The sequence below is a fragment of the Crassostrea angulata genome, chromosome 5 (assembly GCF_025612915.1).
Source record: "Crassostrea angulata isolate pt1a10 chromosome 5, ASM2561291v2, whole genome shotgun sequence".
Lineage (NCBI taxonomy): Eukaryota > Metazoa > Mollusca > Bivalvia > Ostreida > Ostreidae > Magallana > Magallana angulata.
Window position 1 is genome coordinate 42,130,527 of NC_069115.1, and position 4,657 is coordinate 42,135,183.

Consider the following 4,657-nt stretch of genomic DNA (forward strand, 5'->3'; position numbering starts at 1 on the left):
AAGGTTTGGGCAAGAATATCATTAATACGATTAACAAAAAGCTTTAAAATAATAAGTTAACAACGGAAATACATTTATTCATTTTACTTATTCAATGAATATAATGCATAAGATTTGGACAAACCGACCACAGAATAAATAAACGATAAATATTTGCATACTTGCATAAACTTAAATTTCATTTTCATTGGTAAAATTCTGATATCCTTGTATAATTTGTATACAGTTTAAAAACAATTTACGACAGCCTTTGAATTTAAAAATAAGCGAATAGCACAACATTATAGCATCCTATGCTGTTCTAGAGTAAAAGAACACTGTATTATTTTTTTTTCCGTGGAACATTCTCAAGCACTACTTTGCTGACCTGTAAAAAAGGTAATGAAGGTAACATAAAAATTAGCATAGTAAATTAATATTATTATAAGTCAATTTTAAAAAAAATTAATTAACAAATGAACCTCTCTTCCAAACTCCAATGTCTTCTCCGTTTCCTTTTGACATTCTTTTGATGGAGAAACATTAACCATCATGAGTGTTTTACTGTTCCCTCTTAAGGCATTTTTAGCAGGTGTGTAAGCTTTGAACTCCGATACATTGGTTGTTCCCATTAAAAGTGTACATATGTACATACATATATTTTTTGAAAAATTGATTATTTTCATATACTGACATAAGCATTTCTAATATTTTTTTCTGTTTTCTGAATGTGTTATTTATACTTTTTGCGAAGAGAGAGCGTCAATTCCAACAAACTTAAATTAATTTTTTTTGTTTCATTATTTGTACTGGTGTTTGCAGAATCCTCCAACCGTTCGCTTCCGGCTAAATCTACTAGCGTCAAAGTCCCTAAAAGGAAAATTAGAGTTTTTATTTTGATTAAAAAAAAACTCATTCTCCAAAAGTTTAATATTTGAATCAATTCTTTTTGTTCTACATGTACGTATTTATAGTTTGATACCTCCAGTATATATATGCATACAGTCATTCGATAAGTACGTTAAATGGACTCAAGTTAAAATAGGACTTCAGAAATAGAACAAACGTTTAATCATATATTCACATCTAATGAGGAAAAAATCGAATCCCATAACTAAAGCTGTTGTAACAAAAAATTACTGTAAACCAACTTTTATTCGCAACGAAATTCTTTCGCTATTTACTGGACACAGCGAGTGAGCCTTATAAAGACCTGTGTTGTTATATCAACCATACGACTAGGGCTGGTTCGCGGCGAGAAATATTCGCGACGACGATGCTATCGCAAACCTCGTGAACATTTCTCGCACGCGAATAAAAATTGGTTTACAGTAATTGAATAAACATGGTATTTTAGAGTAATTTAATGAACGACTAAATATGTAGTTAAGTTAGATTGTTAAGCTAAAAAATATAGTTTGCAGACAGATGACGAGAAATCAAATAGTTCTTTCTTTGGAATATTCAGTTTTGAGAGACGAAAGTGTATTGAAAAGAAATAAAATTCCTCGAACTTTATCACGCATTCCTACAAATTCCAATTTACACATATGCATAACTTAATCGGTTTATTCTTTTGTTTAAAAAAAAGTAATTTCTATAATCGTGATATGTACTAAAGGCCTTCGATCAAAAAAGAAATTGAGTTAAACTGCAAGACCTGTTATATGTTTAAGTAAAAGCAATCGACAGTACTCTTTATCAATTCATATTATTTGGTCAAGAAAGAGCAGCTTTCTGTGAGTAATGAGACGTAGTAAGGGATCTCATGACAATGTCATTCATGTACATTCTAGTCTTTAAGATGACATAAACTTTAAATTTGGTATACATGTAATTCCCATTTTACAGACTTATCATTTTACTATTGACCTTATTAAATAGTTTGCGTGGTAATTGATACTACATTGTATATACATGGATGATGAAGGAAATTACTGCCCAGAATTAATAGTGAGCGTCCAAAACCTTTTTTATGTTTTTTTTAAAATATAGCATTTTACTAAAAATACATGTACTTGGAGATTGACATTGTTTGAATAGTTGTGTTCTGTAAAAACAAAACACATTTATTTACCAGAACATGTTTCTTTAATTTCTTTAAAATGTTCAACTGTTCCATTCATTTCAAGCCGAAATATAGCATGACTTCTGGAGGATCTCTCGATTCGTACTGATTTCGAAGATGTTCTATCTTCGATGATTCTTTGAAAAACTTCAGAACCTGATTCATTACAAAAATTGCAAATTAATTAAGTTTTCAAAGTTTCAAACAAAAATAATGACGCAAAATTGACACTTCATGTCAATGTTTTTATTATAATTGAATTAGTCTCACCTCTACTGTAGTTTTTACTTCCTTTTCAATAATACTCGTTACAGTTGTCTTAATTTCCTTTGCACCCACGATATCATGCTTTGCATCATCACTTGACCCTTTTGCCAAGTCTCTTATCTCTTCGTTGTAGAGTTCAAGGCACAGAATTGAAACTGAATGAAATATATTTAATGCAATAATAAATTTTCTTCTTTAAATCTTATAAAATCATATTTGTCATAATTGATATTATTGTTTTCTGGGAAGAAAAATTCTCATACTTCTCACGATTCCGTGTCTGTCTTAAGGGATTGATATATGCAAAATGTCATAATGTGTTTTGTACACAGTTGGATCAATTATGGCTAAGTTTGCGCTATATCTTTATTTAATACAGTAACTTTCATTAAATATCAAATGAATGTGAAATAATGCAAAGTTATATTGCTCTTTATAGAGATATTAAATTCCGGGCAAAGCAGAAAAATTCATAGAGCGTCACAGGAAATACATGTGATGATCTCATCGATAAAGTGAAACTGACTTGTTTTAATTTCATATACTAGCATAAAAAAGATTTGCTTACTGTCCACCCACACACTAGTAAGTCTCCAGTCACGTCAAACACTTGCTTAATTGCTCTAGGTATTAACCCTTGTTCATCTTTCATTTCTATATCATTTACTTGGGATCCCACCATAGTGTATGTTTTACCAGACCCCGTTTGACCATAAGCAGAAATGCATAAATTGTAACCATCCAGGAAACTTTGAAATGCCAGCATTTTTTATGCAGTCAACATGTCTCATAAAGATATCGAGAATATTTTCGATAAACTTAATTAGTCAAGCATGTTCAAAAGATTTATTTTAGAAATAACACTTACAGTGCATGTACATGTATAATGTGGGGATTAAAAAAACTGGTGGTTCTAGATCTTGAGCATATGCTATACTAGTATTTGTATTTCATAAAACTTCCTCTGAATAATTCTCTGATTTCTTCGTACACTTTTTTCTGGGTGCTGTTAGCACCAAAAACCCTTTCAAATAGGTACGTTTTCTAAAATAGAGCATAAAAAATTTATGTACTTAATTAATAACATGGATTACTGATAGAAAACTCCGTAGTTTTTTCTTTTGTTTTGTTTTGTTCAAAGACTGCAATCGCTCCAAATGAGGTTACTATTAACATAACTTAAAAGCACATATAATTAAATTACCGACGATTCTTAACTTTCGGTGTTTTTGTCAATGGTTACAGAGGTCTTCGTTGATTTAACACTACTGCGGTTTTCACATTTTCTGATGCGGCAAAGAACTTGAATGTTTCCCTTTAGACAACAAGTAATTTTTTTTTTAGGAAGAATTTTCTCTTGATAACTTTAAAGGGGCATGGTCACAACTTTGGTCAAATTTAATTTTATTCTTATTGTTCTAATGAACAACCAAATTTTGAAATTATGAGTGTCAGTTGTAGAGGAATAACCAAAATAGATGATACTTTGTTATGAAAACAAGGCTCGTGCATTTTTTATTTATTTATTTATATTGGTTTAATATACCGATAAAAGTAATCTTTCATTTTAATTTTTCCATTTGCTAATTTGTTTTGACTATAAATACACATGTAAACAGTTCGATCAGAACGTTTCTCCAAACTTCCATTCTTCTTTTTAACATTAAAAATGTTAACACAAACCTGTCCTGAACTTTGTTTGTAAGACAAAAAAATGTGGTGTCTGTATTTTGTTTATTACCTGACGGCTGACACTCAAATTTTGGTTGACTATTGGAAATTCCTTTATGAAGAATTGTTAACGGAAAATGAATTTTGAACAAAATCCTGACCAGGTCCCTTTAACTGCTACATGTATAAGTTTAATTTTAAATGGAAATTGTGAACAAATAATTTGTTTAAAACATAATAATTAAAGCAGATATTTACCTTTGCTTCTTGCAACCGATTGTTAAGTGTTTTACATTCTTTGTTTTTTTCCAAAACTTGTCGCTTGAGTTTTTCTTTATCTTTTATATCTTTTTCTTTTTGCGTTTTCAATAATTGGATATTTCTGTTCATTTCTTCAAAGACAAAGAAAACTGTTATAATGAATTTTTTTATAATGAATACATAATTTGCGTTGTTTTGTAAACTATTGAAAACATCCTTATAATAATTAACTGAAGTTAAATGGATGAAATAATATTGCGTTCTAACATTCTTCGCTAATCCTGGCTATAATAGCTGCACTTGGGTCTTGAGTCATTTCTCAAACATCTGCCGTGGTGTCTCCTGTGTTTTCAAAGATAAAATAAAAATCTTGCAGTAGATTACTTAAAATTGGAAAATGATTTCTGCATG

The 4,657-nt window shown here is 30.0% G+C and overlaps 1 pseudogene; it reads right to left on the reverse strand.

The window, feature by feature from the left end:
* Positions 1 to 221: 221 nt before the first annotated feature.
* On the reverse strand, positions 222 to 4,375 carry LOC128185665 (kinesin-related protein 2-like; annotated as a pseudogene).
* Between the last annotated feature and the right edge of the window lie 282 nt (positions 4,376 to 4,657).